Raw genomic sequence first — 19,935 nt, forward strand, 5'->3', positions numbered from 1 at the left:
TTGAAAAGCCATTTTATATTCTAGTCTGTAAAGTTTAGTTCATTACAAACACTGCTCTGATGTTCTAATTAACTACAGTACTGATGATGTTGTTTGTTATGTTTTATTAAATTACAGTTCTCATAGCTTCATTGTTTGTGGTTATTTTATTTTTGCTTTAGAAAACTGCACTGTAAAACACAAACCACTTACCCTCAAAGATGGTAATGATTGTTTAAAATCTTTAACATTGGGTGTTCCTGAGAGCTTTCCAAACAGGTTTGAAAAGGCCTAAAATCGCAGCCCCCAGCCCGGGGATTTGCCCCTGGACCCCATTGGGGACCTAGGTGGCCCTCAAACCCCTCGACAAATTAGTTTCAGGCTTAAGCCCCGTTTACACATAGATGGTAAGAGCTCCCGGAAGTGTCCCGGAAGAGTTTTTGGCTCCTCCGGGCTGTCTTAAGGATCAAACGCCATTGTTAACGCCGGCGCTAGGGGGCATGGCTTAGTTAGCTTCACCGGGAATCATTGAAAAAATTATTCAACATGTCGAATAATTCCGGGAGCGCTCCCGGAGAATTCGCGTGACGACAGAGTCAACGCGAACAATGGCGTTTGATACTTTTTAATCGCCGTTTCATCCTGTCCCTTCCTGTAGTGCCGCAGTTTACACCGCCATTATTCAGCGGCTGGCGTTGTATCCCTAATCAACGGCGTATAAAATGGAGATAGAGCCCACATCAGCGTACACAACAGCGTTTTAACCGGCGACAGAGGCAGACAAAACGGCGGCGCTAGCGGACAGTACGCCATTCTAAACGCCACCTCCTGATTAAAACGGCATTCCAAACGGCCAATAGGTGGTGGTCAGTATAAAAACACTAGCGCGCTGCATGCAGGCCTCTCACTCGCGGCCAGCTCCAGATATTTTTGCAGAGAAGCTCCAGTATGCCTCCTAAAAGAAAGTTGGCAGCGGCAAGGACTTAAAGAAGAAGGAAACGAAGAGGTCTGGTTCAGAAGCAGAGGGGAGGCCTGTGGTGGAGACGGAGCAACACGTTGAGGAGGGGGAAGGGAAGGAGAATAAAAGGCTGAGGATGATCTCCCTCTCCCTGCAGTGACAGAGGCATGTATTCCTGCTGCTTCAACCTATTATACTCTGGGGGCGGTGCCTATATGCAAATGATCCTGGAGTAACGCAGGATTTGCCTGGATAAAAACCTGGGTATTAACCAGCGGTACACAGGGCATTATCGGTGGCAGCAGAACACCGCCGTTCTCACGCGCGTCTTAACCTGCGATTGTAAAGAACCTGCGATTGTAAAGGATAGAACTGGGTATTAACCCCGTTGCCTGACGTGTGCCGGATGCTACAGCGTCAAAATGCCACTTTATTCGGTGGATTTAGCTGCGTTTTATCTGCCTATTTGCGGATAGTACGGCGGTCAAAACGCCGGCGAAATGCTCCACCCCTTTCCACCGCAAAAACAGCCGGAACTACCGCGAACTTCAGTCTACGTACTACCCGCCGACAAAACCGTCTATGTGTAAACAGGGCTTTCGCCACATTGCCTCAATGCCAGCCCTGGTAAAGCTCCTGACGTTCGCGAACAATACAACTGTTGAACAGTATGTCTCATGGCCATGTCCTCGGTCTATTTGATAACTTCATATCTCCTCTCCGATGCAGTGATACATACAGTTTTTTGCTTACCATGCTACACAGACAAAACACAGTTTTGATTTGACACATACTGTTTCAGATATACAACGTGAGAAGGAACCACATATAACTGTGTAAAGCAACATTTTTCAACCAATCACATAACTTTACTGATCCACACACAGGGTAACATCCTGCCCATCTGGGTGCGAGGTCGAATGCAGGTGGAAGATGTAGGGAGAGTGCTGGGTGAGCCCAGCTTGCAAGCTGTTGTAGCAACGCTCTGTTCAGTGAAGGCATCTTTTAATATGAAATCTAAAATTGAAGTCTGTTTCCTGTCAGTCTTTGACTCTTCTGAGTTTGCTCCCCACATTAAACTACTGGTAGGCAGTAAAACTTCCAACACAACACAACCCTCTCTGATGGGGGACAAGTCTGCCTACAGATGGGAGATCGATCACCTGGTGCAAAACGAACAATCTGGAGCTCAATACCCTTAAGACAGTGGAGATGGTTGTTGACTTCAGAAAGAACCCATTCCGGGCCAACCCCATCACCCTGTGTGACACCTAGTCGCCATTGTGGAGTCCTTCCATTACCTGGAGATCACCATCACCCAGGACCTCAAGTGGGAGCTGAACGTCAGCTCTCTCATCAAGAAAGCACAACAGAGGATGTACTTTCTGTGGCAGCTAAGGAAGTTCAACCTGCCAAAAACAATGATGGTGAACTTCTACACTGCCATCATTGATTCCATCATCTCCTCCTCCATCACTGTCTGGTAAGCTGCTGCCACTGCTAAGGACAGGAGCAGACTGCAGCATATCTATCATCCATGCAGCAGAGAAGGTGATCGACTCCAATCTGCCATCCCTACATGACCTGTACACCTCCAGGGCCCTAAGGCGAGCAAGGAAGATTGTTGCCAGTCCCTCCCACCCAGGACACAAACTTTTTGTCACCCTCCCCCCGGGCAGATGGCTGAGGTTCATCATGACTAAAACAGCTTCTTTCCATCCACAGCTAGACTTGTAAATAATGCCAGAAACCCGCATTTACCCTGTCTCCCCCACCCCCACAAAGTACAGTTTGCTCTCTGCTGCACTGAAACGTACTGTACATCTACATTCCTTTGCACAGCCGCATTCCACTATGTTATATTTATTTGAAAGTGAACATACTTTTGTCTATTGTCGATTTGACTCTTTGACTTCTTACAGAAGTATTTTTTCCTTTTCTTTCTATTGTTGTTTATGCAGCAATGACAGCAGATCAAATTCCTTGTATGTGAGAACTTACTTCCCAATAAAATATATTCTGATTCATACAAAAGCCATCAACAAATAGTTACTTCTGCATCCTCAAATGAAGTGTGCATTAAATCTGTAAAACACTGTTTGGTGTGCTGTGGCAAAGCAATCATGTTTTCCCTTCATCAGACTCATTTGGTAAGAGTGTAGATGGATTCAAGTGTGGCATCTTTCCAGTGTCAGATGTGACTGTAACAACAAGGTTGCCACACAGCTGAGATGTCGAGCTGGAGACATAGAGGACACAGTGTTTTGCATCAGCAGCACTGACGCTACATGCGTGACTTTTCATGTCAAAAGACAGAACAACAATACGGAGGCTGAAATTTGTATTGCAGGGCTGCAGGTTTTAAGTCTTGAATCCTGCACCTTCCTGTGGATGGTGCTGCCTCTTTAACAGGAAATAGGGTGTGTTACTAGGCACTCCCAAACATTCCTGCTTTTCCCAAATCTCTGACAATAGGTTTGATTGTTCACTATAAACTATAATTAAACTTAAGCCCTGCTTTTAGTTGGTTAAGATCAGAGAGCTGTCAGTCTCTAACAGACATGATCCCCCCTACAAATCGGTACCCCTGCCTTCAATGCGCATGCATCATTTCGGAGCATCAGCAGCAAGTCACTGATTATCACATCGTTTCTGCTTCAAACTGCACTGCAGTCATCATCTATCTCAGCGACAAATATCTGAAGCTTATGTACAACAACCATTTCCACATAAATTTAGCATTATTTCATAATGAAAGATGGGGGAAACAATCAGAGTGCCAGTGCTGCATGTCTGAGTCTGACTATCCCAAAGTGTTCAAGGGGAATAATGTGATTATTAACCATCGATGACAACGTAAAACCTCATAAATCATTCTAAAGTCAGTTTTAAGCAGAAACTAGGCCATTTTAAGCAGAAACGAGGCGATAATTGGTGAATCACTGCTGACGCTCTGAAAGGACGCATGCACAGTGAAGGCAGGGGGAACCGTTCAGCTGGCGGCACTGGCTATTGTTGTCCGTGTCATCCAGAAAGACATCAAATATGGGTGATTCTGCACCTGTAACTAAACATTTTTACTGAGTTTTTTTCCTGTCAATACCACAGTCTTTTTTCCTGTCTTGCCCTTATATGTTAAACTGCCTTGTTGAGTGTTGAGAAGTCAGTTTTTCTCTTTGACTTGAATGTTTAATTACACTTTGTTCATATACAGCCTCGATACAATGGGAGTTGCAGATAAACACTCTGTGCAACATGAGAGGGAAGTGTGTGCGTGGCGGGGTGGGGTAAAAATTTGGCTCTACCCTCTCCGTTTCCATGTCTTTCTTTTTTTCCTCTTTTTCGACAAATGATCCTGGGATTTCTATTACAATATAACAGCATACACTTAAGCATTAAAAATATTCAGTTGTGAGTATTTGAATACACAGTCAGAGAATGTTTTAGACACAGTTTATTTTCATTTATATAGCGCCAAATCACAACAGAGTTGCCTCGAGGCGCTTCACACAGGTAAGGTCTAACCTTACTAAATGGTAAATGGTAAATGGACTGCATTTATATAGCGCTTTTCCATCTGCATCAGACACTCAAAGCGCTTTACAAATAATGCCTCACATTCACCCCGATGTAAGGGTGCTGCCATACAAGGCGCTCACTACACACCGGGAGCAATAGGGGAATAAAGGCCTTGCCCAAGGGACTTTAGTGATTTTCCAGTCAGGCTGGGACTTGAACTGAGGATCTTCTGGTCTCAAGCCCAATGCCTTAATCATTAGACCATCACCTCCCCAGACCAGTCAGTCTGTCTTTTGTCCTGTCAGTTAGCTGGATAAAGTATGTCAATTTATACATTTATATATATATATATTTTTTTTTTCTACAACCCCAATTCCAATGAAGTTGGGACATTGTGTAAAATGTAAATAAAAACAGACTACAATGATTTGCAAATCCTCTTCAACCTATATTGAATTGAATACACCACAAAGACAAGATATTTCATGTTCAAACTGATAAACTTTATTGTTTTTGTGCTAATTGCCCATTTTGAACTGGATGCTTGCAACACGTTTCAAAAAAGTTGGAGTGGTATGGGGCGAGGATCATCACTTTGTGAACAACTGTCGGGAAAAAAAAGTTCAACAGTTAAAGAACAATGTTTCTCAATGCTCAGTTGCAAGGAATTTATGGATTCCATCATATAATACAGTCTATAAGATAATCAAAACATTCAGAGAATCTGGAGAACGTTCTACACGTAAGCAGTATGGCCAAAAACCAACACTGAATGCCCGTGACCTTCGATCCCTCAAGATGCACTGCATTAAAAACCGACATCATTGTGTAAAGGAGCTTACCGCGTGGGCCGAGGAACACTTCAGAAAACCATTGTCAGTTAACACAGTTCCTTGCTACATCTACAAGTGCAAGTTAAAACTCTACGATGCAAAGCGAAAGCCATACATCAACAACATCCATCTTTGTTCCAAAGATGTCTTTTAAGTCACCAACTTAAGTATTTGTTCCGGTCCTGGATATGGCACATACAGCGGCAAGAAATTTAGGCTTACTTCGCGCTTTTTTTTCTCAGGCCTGGGGGATTAGTTCATTAACTTCCTACCTAAGATGTGTTTTAAGTCCTAGACTTAAGTATTCACACTGGTCACAGACACAGCAGCAAAAAATCTCTGATTTTAGTCTTACTTTAAAGCTATAGGGCCCCCGCATAAATTGACAAAATGTTGTTTCTTATGAAATCCAATGTTTTTGTGGGTTTCCTCCGAGTGCTCCGGCTTTCTCGCACATCCAATGCAGATTAGGGCCCAGTCACACGGCACACAGCGGTAGCTGAATGAAGGAAAAAAGTCACAAAGTCAGAAATTGTCGAGAAAAGGACACATGATACTGTAGCTTCCCCATCACTAAAAAGTCTGAATCAAGAACACAAAAAGGGACAAAACAAAACCAAAACTACTAATGAAAGAAAAATGACGCGAACGTCGACCTTGACGCTTGAAACAAATATTCACAATGACGTGACTGACAGCGGTATGAGATGAGCGTATCCAGCCTTGTTCTCATGTCTGCAGTACTAGCAGGTGTTGGATCTGGTTGTCTTGACACCAGGTGAGAGATATTTGTCTTCACAACAACAACGTGTGCACACGCAGGCCAGCGTTAAAGTTCTTACCGTTATTGTTTCTGTATAAAAACATTGGTTTTTGTCTCACACTTGGACGAGTCATCAGCGATACAAGGAGGTTATGTTCAGCTCGTCGGAGCTTGGTTATTGATCCGTTCAGATATTGTCGATGTTCATGCAATACATTGGCCTTGGGAGGTTGGACAAAGTTGGATGACAGTCAAACGGAATGCTGATGTTACAGAAACTACGCAAATGAGGAACCGTCAAGACAGACAACAAAATAGATGAATTGAGGTTGTTGTCTGGATTCATTCACATTTTTAACAGTTTGAAAATTCTGATGAAGCGCCAGCTGCAGGAATGAAGCTGGACAAAGGTTAAACGATGCCTCCAAAAGTCAACGCAAGTCCAGGTTTCTTGTTTCATTTGGGCTTCAGTGTCCTTCATTAGCACCATGTGACCGGGCTTTAGGTGGATTGGAAACTTTAAATTGTCCGTAGGTGTGCGTGCAGGAGTGAATGTGTCTAATTGGAGTAAGCAGTTGAAGATAAGTGAGTGTGAGTAACCACAGCTGTAGCTATACAACCTAATCCTTGGAATAAATATTCTAAATGAGGTTGAAGTTTTAAGGTTACGTGTTCACGAGAAAGTTGATCTTCATATTCAGCTTTCATAGTAGCCATAGGTGGAGCTATAATAAATCCTTTGAACTAACAATTCTACATATTGCCTGTATAAATACTGGTCCAAAATCTTGACATTATTATGCGACCTTGACTTTTGACGTCTGTCCAGTTTAGGTGCTTTAGAACTAAACGGTGTAAATGGTGTACCGTGCTTCTTGCCTAATGATGCCTGGGACAAAAAGGTGGAGGAGAAGTAAATAAAGATAGTCCGTGGGCTGATTCTCAAAAGGGGCTTAAAAAACTTTTTGTTGGGGAAAGTGTAGTGACACGGACCCACAACAGGGGGCGCAAATGAACGGTCAATAGATGAGCCAAAAGGTAACAATTTAATGTTGTGAATGTGCACAACGATTATACAGACAATCACAGAATCTGATAGCAGTCAATACACCAAGGTGACGTGTGGGCACGCTCGAGGATAAAAGACGTCTGTCCTGAGAAGAGCCGGGACCACACGATTTCCACCGCCACAGAACCTGGTGAATACTGGAGCCGCCAAGTCCCGAATTCCCAGGTGATCACCATCCCCGACTGTCGGATCTGGTACTGCTGGCGAGGAGCACAAACAGTGAGATGTGGGTGTGTGCACACCCAGTAACAAAAACAGTCAGAAGGTGGAAAGTCACCTCCACCTCTAATCACACACTTGTGCAGCTCCTGTTACACCACTTATCTGGTTTGGGTGTGAAGCGAAGCCGTCGCTGTTCACACCAAATGCCAATCCAGCAGATAAGGCACACCGCAGGAAAGCGGCTGCAACAAGAGTTCAGACTATGACAGTTTTAGATACAGCAGAGAATATTACCTTCACAGGTAGATGATATCTCAGCAACGAGGTGGAGATGATGTCCGGTCTTTATGGAGTGAGATGATGTAGTGTAGATGTGTGACAGCTGTCAAGAGATAATGAGTGACAGTTATCACCCCCGGCTGTGTCCGTAGTGGCAGCGCCCTCTCGTGCCTGAAGCCCACACTTCAGGCAGGGCGCCCTCTGGTGGTGGGCCAGCAGTACCTCCTCTTCTGGCGGCCCACACAACAGGACCCCCCTCAACGGGCGCCTCCTGGCGCCCGACCAGGCTTGTCCGGGTGACGGCGGTAGAAATCGACCAGGAGGGCCAGATCCAGGATGAAGCTCCTCTTCACCCAGGAGCGTTCTTCGGGTCCATACCCCTCCCAGTCCACCAAATACTGGAACCCCCGGCCCATCCGACGGACGTCCAGGAGCCGGCGCACCATCCAAGCCGGCTCCCCGTCGATGATCCGGGCAGGAGGCGGGGCCGGTCCGGGAGCACAGAGGGGTGAGGTGTGGTGAGGTTTGATCCTGGACACATGAAAGACCGGGTGGATCCGCAGTGAAGCAGGGAGTTGGAGCTTCACTGCGGCAGGACTGAGGATTTTGAGGATCTTGTATGGCCCAATATACCTGTCCTTGAGTTTTGGGGAGTCCACCTGGAGGGGGATGTCCTTCGTGGACAGCCACACCTTCTGCCCGGGCTGGTAAGCAGGGGCCGGGGATCGCCGGCGGTCTGCATGGGTCTTCGCCCTCATCCGGGCCTTCAACAAGGCAGAACGGGCGGAGCGCCACACCCGACGGCACTTCCGCAGGTGGGCCTGGACTGAGGGCACACCGACCTCTCCCTCCACCACGGGAAACAATGGGGGCTGATACCCCAAACACACCTCAAATGGGGAGAGGCCGATGGCAGAGGACACCTGGCTGTTATGCGCATACTCGATCCAGGCCAGATGTTCACTCCAGGCCATCGGGTGTGCGGACGTCACACAGCGCAGGGCTTGCTCCATTTCCTGATTGGCCCGTTCTGCCTGTCCATTGGTCTGCGGGTGATACCCGGACGAGAGGCTCACAGTGGCCCCCAGTTCCCGGCAGAAGCTCCTCCAGACGTGTGAGGAGAACTGGGGACCACGATCAGAGACGATGTCGGTAGGTATCCCATGCAGACGGACGACGTGGTGGACCAGGAGGTCTGCAGTCTCCTGGGCCGTGGGGAGCTTCGGGAGGGCCACGAAGTGGGCCGCCTTGGAGAACCGGTCCACTATCGTGAAGATGGTCGTCATGCCCTGGGATGGCGGGAGGCCCGTGACAAAATCCAGACCGATGTGGGACCAGGGGCGATGAGGCACAGGAAGTGGCTGAAGAAGTCCCTGTGCCTTCTGATGGTCTGCCTTGCCCCTGGAACAGGTGGTGCAGGCCTGGATATATCCCTGGACGTCGGCCTCCAGGGACGCCCACCAGAAGTGCTGCTGGACCACTGCCACGGTCCTTCACACCCCCGGATGACAGGAGAGCTTAGAACCGTGACAGAAATCCAAGACAGCAGCTCTTGCCTCTGGTGGGACGTAGAGTCTGTTCTTCGGCCCTGTTCCTGGGTCCGGGCTCCGTGCCAGGGCCTCCCGGATGGTCTTCTCCACGTCCCAGGTGAGGGTGGCCACGATAGTGGACTCTGGAATGATGGGCTCCGATGGATCCGACAGCTCAGTCTTGACTTCGTCTTCATGCACCCGGGGCAATGCATCCGATCTCTGGTTCTTAGTCCCGGGGCGGTAGGTGATTCGGAAGTCAAAACGCCCAAAGAACAGTGACCAGCGGGCTTGCCTGGGGTTCAGCCGCTTGGCGGTCCAGATATACTCCAGGTTCCGATGGTCAGTGAAAACCATGAAAGGCACAGACGCTCCCTCTAACAGGTGTCTCCTCTCCTCAAGAGCCTCTTTCACCGCAAGGAGTTCTCAATTGCCGACGTCATAGTTCCGTTCAGCTGGGGTCAACCTGCAAGAAAAGCAGGCACACGGGTGAAGAACCTTATCGGTCTGTCCACTCTGGTATAGCACGGCTCCTATCCCTGAGTCAGAGGCGTCCACTTCAACCACAAACTGGCGGCTAGGGTCGGGCTGCACCAGAACTGGTGCAGACGAGAACCGGCGTTTCAACTCCTTGAACGCGGCTTCGCACCGATCCGACCAGGTGAACGGGACTTTTGGAGAGGTCAGGGCTGTCAGGGGGCTAACTACCTGACTGTAGCCCTTAATGAACCTCCTGTAGAAATTTGCAAAGCCGAGGAACTGTTGCAGCTTCCTACGGCTTGTTGGTTGGGGCCAATCTCTCACTGCCGCAACCTTGGCCGGATCAGGGGCGATGGAGTTGGAGGAGATGATGAACCCCAGGAAGGACAAAGAGGTGCGGTGAAACTCACACTTCTTGCCCTTCACAAACAGCCGGTTCTCCAACAACCGCTGCAGGACCTGACGTACATGCTGGACATGAGTCTCAGGGTCCGGGGAAAAGATGAGTATGTCATCCAGATATACGAAGACGAATCGGTGCAAGAAGTCCCGCAAGACGTCGTTTACCAATGCTTGGAATGTCGCGGGGGCGTTAGTGAGGCCGAACGGCATAACCAGGTACTCAAAATGACCTAATGGGGTGTTGAATGCTGTCTTCCATTCGTCTCCCTTCCGGATCCGAACCAGGTGGTACGCATTCCTAAGGTCCAGTTTGGTGAAAATTTGGGCTCCATCCGTGCAATCGTATAACCAAATCGATAAGCTCAGCCAAATCCCGCGGTTCCTCCTTAGCCACCAGGTGCTCCTTCAGGACCAACAACAGTCCGTTTATGAAGGCGGCGCGGAGCGCAATCATATTCCAGCCGGATCTCGCAGCCGTGATGCGGAAGTCGACTGCATATTCGGCTGCGCTCCGGCGCCCCTGTCTCATTGACAGCAGCACGGTAGACGCGGTTTCGCCTCTGTTAGGGTGATCAAAAACAGTTCTGAGCTCCCTCACAAACCCAGTATAAGAGGCAAGGAGCCGTGAACTTTGTTCCTAAAGCGCTGTAGCCCAAGCGCGTGCCTCACCTCGAAGCAAATTATTCACGTAAGCCACCTTGCTGGCATTAGACGCGTACATCACGGGACGCTGTGCAAAGACGAGCAAACACTGCTTAAGAAAGTCCGCGCACGTCTCCACACAACCTCCGTACGGCTCTGGGGGGCTTATGTATGCTTCAGGGGATGGTGGGGGGGGGTCATTGAATGACCAGTGGAATGTCTGTATTCAGCACCGGGTCAGCAGGAGGAGGAGCTGCAGCAGCGCCATGAGCACGCGCTTCCACCTGCGCGGTGACAGCCTTCATCCTGCGATTAAGGATGATGTTTTGCTCAGTCATCACGTCCATCCGAGCGGTTAAGGCGATGAGGATGTGCTGCAACTCACCAATCACACCTCCAGCCGACGCCTGTGCACCCTTCTCTTCCATTGGCTGTCCAACAGATGGTTGACGCCCTTCGGGATCCATGACGCTGGCCGAGATATCCTGTTGGCGAAAGTGTAGTGACACGGACCCACAACAGGGGGCGCAAATGAACGGTCAATAGATGAGCCAAAAGGTAACAATTTAATGTTGTGAATGTGCACAACGATTATACAGACAATCACAGAATCTGATAGCAGTCAATACACCAAGGTGACGTGTGGGCAGGCTCGAGGATAGAAGACGTCTGTCCTGAGAAGAGCCGGGACCACACGATTTCCACCGCCACAGAACCTGGTGAATACTGGAGCCGCCAAGTCCCGAATTCCCAGGTGATCACCATCCCCGACTGTCGGATCTGGTACTGCTGGCGAGGAGCACAAACAGTGAGATGTGGGTGTGTGCACACCCAGTAACAAAAACAGTCAGAAGGTGGAAAGTCACTTCCACCTCTAATCACACACTCGTGCAGCTCCTGTTACACCACTGGTTTGGGTGTGAAGCGAAGCCGTCGCTGTTCACACCAAACGCCAATCCAGCAGATAAGGCACACCACAGGAAAGCGGCTGCAAAAAGAGTTCAGACTATGACAGTTTTAGATACAGCAGAGAATATTACCTTCACAGGTAGATGATATCTCGGCAACGAGGTGGAGATGACATCCGGTCTTTATGGAGTGAGATGATGTAGTGTAGATGGGTGACAGCTGTCAAGAGATAATGAGTGACAGCTGTCACCCCCGGCTGTGTCCGTGGCGGCAGCGCCCTCTCGTGCCTGAAACCCGCACTTCAGGCAGGGCGTCCTCTGGTGGTGGGCCAGCAGTACCTCCTCTTCTAGCGGCCCACACAACACTCCACCTCAAGTCAATCATAAGTTTGATGATATTTTCTGTTTATTGGGTCCTTAAGCTTAATATTTCAAGACATTACCCCTCACAAAAAGTGTCCAAAGGACCCTAACAGAGCCATTTAAAAGAAACGCCCAACCGCGTTATTGCATAGTGGCAATTTTTGCCTTTTAGCTCTAGAACCTTCAACTGATGGTGCCAAGTTTATGATGAGGTTATGTACATCACTAGAAAATTATATGTACATTAAAAAGAAATAATTCTATACTTTGTTATGCTTTATAAGCCTTTTATCCACAGATTTGACAGGAAACATTAGTAATTTCCCAACAGTTAAACTAGTTATACCCATGTGGGTGTAAGTGCCATTTACAAGACAATGTGGCAGTTTTGTGATTGCATTTAGTGTTGTAACTCAATCTTTATTTACAGAATGAGTGAAGGAAGCAGGGGTTTCCCCCATAGAAGGCCTTGAACGAATTGTGCTGCGAATGGGAGCCTTCCCTGTCATCCTCAACTTCCTTGCTGTGCTTGGCCATCGTTTTGGTAGTGCAGGGCTGCGTGATATGCTGATAGAGACTGAAGTCATTGCCTCAGGCTCAGGAGATGCTGTACCTGAAGGCCGGCACTACAACCGGGGACTCAGGACACACAAGTTGGTTGCAGAATCCATGGAACGACTGAGATGGGCAGCCTTCAAAGAGTGGAATGAACATCAGGACACACCTGTTGATCTTGAGGGACTGGCAGTAGTAATCTGTGACTTGAGAGATGAAGTCAGCAAAGTAAATCTTCAAGCAATTTTGCAATCAGAGGTGTTCCAAGATGTAGATGGGCAGTATGAGAAGTTTATCAGATCACTTGGTCCAAATGGGCAGTTTTGGACATCCTATATTGATCTGGTTGGCCTAATTCTCCAGTTTATCCGGTCAACGCGAGAAGCAAACTGGAAGCTACCACTGAATGTCTCCTAAATCATCTACCATGGTTCTGTGCCTATGATCAAACCAATTATCCAAGGTACCTTCCTGTCTATCTTCTGCACATGCTGCAACTCCCTCAGACACACCCTAGAGCTCATGCACAGCTTGCTGCAGGCGAGTTTGCTGTCCAGCTTTCAAAGGGTAACAAGTTTGGCAGAATACCCCAGGATCAGACAATTGAAGTCACCATCAACAAGGATACCAAGACACCAGGTGGAATCATTATCAAGAGTCTGAATCCTGGAGCTGTCTTCAAGTGGATGATCTTGCATGCAGATCGAGCAGAGTATACCCGTTGCTGTGAAGAACTTTCAGGTGTGACACTCAGCCAGCAAGAACACACATACACAAAGATGCTGGACAAAAGCATATGAATGATGACGAGGATGCTGTACAGGCCATAGCGGCATGCATCAATAACTGGATCAACCCATTCCAGTCTGATGAGCAGCTGTGTCAGTTAGCTTCTGGCAATGTGGTTACAGAAGATGTCAAAGAAGATCTCCTGAATGCTCGATCCAGGGGGACTGAATCTCTGTGGAGGTTTGCAGAAGAACCACTCAACACTGGTGGAACAAAGGACTTCTATGCTCCCCTACCGCAGCTGCAACTGAAAACCTTCTCCTATGTGGGGAAGAAGAGGCAGCTGGCAGCAACTCAAGCAGATGTCCAGAAGGCTAACAGAGAGATGTTTGGGAGGCTTCTTGTCTTTGGACAAAGCAGAGAGCTGCCCCTGGAGAAGCTGATGGCTTATGCTCTTGGACCACTTCCACTGTCTGTTGCCACACCTGAAGGGACACCAGTCAAGACTGTGAAGGCCACACTGCTCAAAGTGCTGACTGAAGATGTGCTGTCTCTTGTCGAAATTTCTCCAGGTGCACTGTGGATAGTAGATGCCATGGCAGTCCTACAAACATTGAAGACAGGCACGAGCTACACATACTCTCAGATAGCATCTGACATCTTTGACATCATCACCAGAGGAGTATCAGAGCAGGGGCGAGTCGACTGGGTCATAGACACCTATCCTGGGGTGTCTATCAAAGAACCTACTGATCAGGACAGAAGCACCAGTGTGTCTGGGACCATAGACACCAAGATCCGTTCAGGTGCCCACAAAGTCAGCATTCAACTGAAGAAGTCCCTGAGAAGTGACCTGTTTAAGCGCTCACTCATGTACTTTTTACTAGAGGAGTGGTCCAAAGACAAGACAAAGATACACTGGCAAGCTGAAAGGGTGGTCATTATTTGTTACTGCAGATGACAAGTGCTTACGTTTGATGGCCAGTGGAGACATGAGCTCCATCAAGAAAGATGAGATACCTCACCTGAGGTGCACACATGAAGAAGCCAATACCAGGCTCCTCTTCCATGTGGCACATGCATCTGAGCATGGTGCTGCAGGTGTCATGATCAAATCACCGGACACAGACGTGGATATAATTGCAAAAGCAGTGCGCCATCAGATCCAGACACAGCTGATCTTCCAGACAGGCACCAAGCAACATACCAGTTACCTTGACCTGACAGCTGTTGGCAGAAAGCTCGGCAGAGATGTGTGTGAAGCCCTTCCAGGTTGTCATGCCTTTAGTGATTGCGACTCTGTCAGGCGTGGCACAAACCGAGCAGGACACAAATGCAAAACTCTCACAAACAGACTGGTGTAAGAAAAAGGTTTAATTACAAGCTGAGATTCGGTACACGGGAGGTCCAGCAGCGACGGCAAAGGTACAGACAGACGTGAGGCTGAAGCTTGGTCCAAAAAACAGGCTGTGGTCAATAAACACGGCATGGAGGTAATCAGAGGCAAAGACAAGTACAAGGTCGAGGGCAAAACAAGTTCAGATACCGGCAGGCTGAATACAAGGCAAAACAAGGCAAGGACATGAGTGCTGGAAAGTGAAATCATTCAACAATCGAGCAAGGGACTGTGAGCAAGGGACTGTGAGACTGTGAGGGTTTATATAACTGGTGATGTAATTAGTGCAACAAGACACAGGTGTCGGTGAAGGTTCTGGAAGGGGGCGTGACCAGGGAAGACAAAGGTAAGTGCAAGAGAGTGAAGGCACGAAGACACAGAGTGAAGTGATGAAAGACAAAGACACGAGTGTCTTTGTCAAGAGTGGGAGTGTCAAGAGTGGGAGTGAACGAAAATACAAAGCAGACAGAAAAAGAGTGAGACAAAGACACAATGCCCGGTATAGTGAGTGAACACAAACAAATGAGGACAACGTGAGAACAGAGCTAAAACAGAATATGATACTAGGGGACCAGGACAGAGCAAGAATCATGGGAACTAAAAGCAAACCAAGATAGAATAAGTACAAAAGAAAAACTACATGAGAACTGATCAGAAAATCAATACTGAAGCAAAACTCAACAGGAACTGACTAATTAACAGAAAGCAAAACCCGATATAAAAGTACAACAGAAAAACAGAAATGAGAACAGCAGCTAAACAAAACTGGTGACTACAGAATAGTGCAAAAAATAAAAAGAACTAACTGATGAGCAATAAGTGACAAACAGAACATAATCAGAAGAAACACTTGAAGATAAATAAGAACCAAAACCTGTGACTAAAGCATAATACAAAAATGTGATAAACAGAACTAAGCTAAGAATACAAGATGCTCAAAAAAAAAAAAAAAAAAAAAAAAAAAAAAAACTGAACCGGTGACCAAAGCATAATACAAGAAATGAAGTAAACAGAATCAAACTAAGACTGGAGGGACTAAGTGACCAAGAGTGAACAAATACAAGGTTAATTGACAAAAACAAAACCAATGATAACATGAAAACCTGACAAGAACAAGAAACAAGACCAGCTGAAGCATGACTATGATACATGGCATGATTAAAAAATACAAAAGGCTCAGAGCACAAACGTGGAAAAAAGACTTCAAAATAATAACCGCTGGGCCCAACAGGGCTGGATCATGACAGACTCAACCAGTGCATTTGCTGGTAGAGGGAAAGCCACTGGGTTCAAACTCGTCAAAGAAGATGCCAAGTTCAAGGGTGCCATGCAGGGGCTTGGGTTGTCTTTTCAGATGGGTGATGACCAGCTTGCAGCAAGGGAGGCAGCCATATGCTCCTTGTATGGAAGGAAAGACATGGACTGTGTCAATGACTTGTACTATGCAATGTTCGGGACACACACCACTGACCCAGTTCGACTCCCACCTTGCCAGAGTGCTGCCAGGCTGCACCTGCTCCATGGAAGCGATGCTTGGATGGAACTCCAGACATTCCACCTCCCCATGACCATGGGTGGGAGGTCAGTGATCAGCATCAAGTGGCTAGATGTTGCACCTGCACCACAGTCCATTCTGGAGTGCATCTCATGCAAATGCCAGAAGTGTGCAGAAGAAGTGTGCAGACTGCAGGTGTTCCTGCCGGCGCAGCAACCTGAACTGTACGGGGGCATGCAAGTGCAATGTCAACATGTGTGAGAATTCAAAGGATGAGTCAGATAGCACAGACATTCTGCTGTCAGATGATGAATCTGATGAAGAGTGAACACCCGTTTCAATGAACATAATTCGACAGTCTGGACTGCCAAAATAAAGCCATTTGAGTCGTTTTTGGTATGAATACTGTCAATAAACCATTTCTGTTGACTGTCTTTGATTCTTTTTTGCATTCTAGAAGTTTGAATAATATAATAACAGACTAAAAAGGCAACTTTAAAGAGCTTAGACAAGTTTACTATTCATAAGTTCAAAATCAGCAATATGCACAATGGAGGAAAAAGGTCTTTTTTTAAATGCCTCATATAGGCTCTTTTGGACACTTTTTGTGAGGGGTAATGTTTTGAATTTTGGAGCTTAGGGACCCCAATAAATAGAAAATACAATCTAACTTATGATTGACTCGAGGTGGAGTAATGGTCCAATTTTCAGAATCAGCCCCAGGACTAATATATATCTCACACAGAAATTCTAATAATTTAATTCTGTATGTTATTGTCTCTTGCTTTTGTAGCTAAATGTTATTAAATTGTCATTAGTAAAATCTGCTTCAAAATAGTTCCAAATCTAATAAAAGAAACTTTGTACAAATTTTTATTAATATTATAGTAATAATAACAATAATAACATTAAAACAGAACTGAGTTTGACGACAGTGATATTCATCAGTGCTTTCACTTGTTTCTGCTCATTTCTCATGCATTTTTAGGAATGCTGAATAAATTTCAATCTAGAAATTGAAAAATATAAAGTGCAGAACACCTTCAGTTGTGTTTTTACTGTGGATTGTTCTCAGTATACAGATTATGTTGCAGCAGTTATTGTCTCATTTGTTCTACTTAGTTCATGCTATTTCTCTTTCTCATTAAATGCAGAAAACAAGCAATACACACGTTATTATGATTTTAAAAAATCTCTTATTTTTTTCTATCAAAACACTTTAGATTTAATGTATAATTTACTTGGTGTGGTTGTAAAATTCATCAAGCTGTATTTTATCTGTTATAACAAGACCTCATCTTTATGAATACAAAGCATATATATGTAATGTGCTGCCTCCCCATTATTAATTATGGAAATAGCACAACAAAAGCACATCCTAAATCCATTACCGTGGTAAGATAGACTTGTCTCAATAAATCAGCATCCACAATCAAAATTGAAATAATTTTTTATGCATAATGTATGTGCTTGTTGCCACATCTGTTCATTATGCAGAGTAATGCATTCTTGTAGTTTTTAAAAACTTCAGTCCTACATTACGGCGTACAGGAAGACAGAAGTACATTTTACAATACATCTCATGATTTACAGTTTCATCTACTTTTTATAGTCAAGTCAATCACAAGTTTGTGGGGGAAGACTCATTAAGGCAGATGTTTGTGAAATCGCACGTGTTCACACAAAGCGCATCAGGCTCGTATGGTGAGTGGGTGTGAGGGTGTTTTGGACCCCAGAGCCCGAGTCCTCTGTCACTCAGAGGGAGGCCTGTGGTGGAAAGGGAGCTGCGCTGCATTTATTAGGGGTGCAATTATTTATTTTTGGCAATCCACACTTTGTCAATTATTGTTTGAAAATGAAGAGGTGTGAGACTGTGAACGCTTGTTTTGCATGCATGATCAACAAGAAGTCAAAAGTATTTTTTAATTGACCACATGGCACTATAATTGAATATCAAAACTTTCATTTTTTTAAAAATTGTTGTTAATTTTTTTTAAAGGCCGTCTCTAAATCTTGCTCTGTCCATTTTATCTGAAAACTGCCAAGCACATTCCTGCACCCTCAGTTATCAAACTGTGCATAAAAGGTTTTAAATTCTGTTGCACAAACACAATTCAGTATGTGTGTAAGCACAAAGTAATCTGTATTTTGACAAAATGAATGCAGCAAGTGGCAACACAAAGTGATAACAATGAGTCCACAAGGAGTTTTGAACCAAAACGTTCATGCTTAATTAATTAATTAAATTTAGACATCACAATTACTTATGGACATAATTTAACAAGCTCACCACAAGAACATACATAAATTGTTCCAATTAACTAGATAATTAGACAATTGTTTGTCATTGCTATTGTGCCAGAATCCATCGTGCTCCTGTGATGTTACCACACTGCTGTCTTTATTAAGGAAAAATCTATGGTTTGTCGCTGAGGTTGTAGCCAAAAATTTCTATTTGGCTCACACAGGTATCAGTGCAGCATCAGTCTGAGGTCTCGTCCTATACTTCACGTCAGCACCTTCCACTTCCTGTTATTCCAAGCATGATGATACTGGAGGCAAGAGTGTAGCAACAGATGTGAGCAGTTATACCCCGTCACACTAGAGGCCGAATGAAAATTCGATCCATATTCAGGAGGTGTATTCCCAGCTGTTGGGCAGCATTCTGAGCACAGTCCAAACAGTAGGGCACAGTCGTGTGGCTGCTCCGAATGTTTTGCTCATGGTCAAAACATTCGGGGTGCAGTTGAAGTAGAAAAATATTGAACGACAGTCAAAGTGCCATCTGACCGAACTCTTACTGCATTCTAAAGCCCCCGTCACACATAGCAAGAATGTGGAGGAGCCATTCCGACACGGCAAATATTTCCATAATCCAACGCAGTTGGAGGAAAAGAGGCGCAGCCAGCTATGGGTCCAAACGCATCTGGATTGCCCTCGTGCACACCTGCAGGATGCAGCCCAAACATATTTCAGACAATCAGATGACACAGACTGCTGTCAGACGGCACTGACATTGGAGCTGTCACTCACTCACCCAAATCTCCGCTCATCCTCACATTCCCAGTGCTAAACTGACCTCTCATCAGTGTGTGTCTCACATGAAGGAGTGTACGTGCGTAGAACAGGTGATCCGAGTGATGAGTGTGTGTCCACTCAGCTGCGCGCATGTGTTCACAATGGCTGAACGAGCCGCGTGTTCCTGCGTGTGTAGAACAGGTGATCAAAGCAGTGTGCGAGTGAGAGTCTTTGTTTTTTAACTCTTTTTTGATTGTCATTTCACTTGATATGCATCTTAACACAGCTGTAATTGGATTATCGGTATGGGACAGTGCTTCACATGGGATTTATTCATAACCAGTGGTGGGCACAGATAACCAAAAAATTAACTTCGATAACAGATAATCAGATAACTGAAAAGTTATCTTTGATAAAGATAAAACGATAAACCACCCAAAAATGTATCAGAAGTTACAGATAACCGATAAATTCCAGTATTGTCTCTGGTATATTTGCAACTACTAATAAACTGAATTTGAGTTTTAACACCACGATCGCTTGTGGTAACATCAAAAGTGACAACAAACCCAAACAATGAGCCTATACTTCTGTCTTTGAACGTCTTGCCCCCCGCTAGAAGTTCTTGTTTACTACATGGCTTCCAGCACAGAAGACAGCTTAGAGCAGCCATAAAGCCCAGCTCTCTACCAATCACAGCACTCCGGTCAGGCGGAGGTCTTGGAAAATAAAGCCATGCTGACTTATGGGATTGATTTATAAATAACATTAATACCGATAGAATAACTCCATTAATGTCAATTCTGTCATTTGTACAAAGTTAAAATATAACATATATCTTTTAATGTTGAATAAT

Source organism: Thalassophryne amazonica, chromosome 7, assembly GCF_902500255.1.
Source record: "Thalassophryne amazonica chromosome 7, fThaAma1.1, whole genome shotgun sequence".
NCBI classification, from domain to species: domain Eukaryota; kingdom Metazoa; phylum Chordata; class Actinopteri; order Batrachoidiformes; family Batrachoididae; genus Thalassophryne; species Thalassophryne amazonica.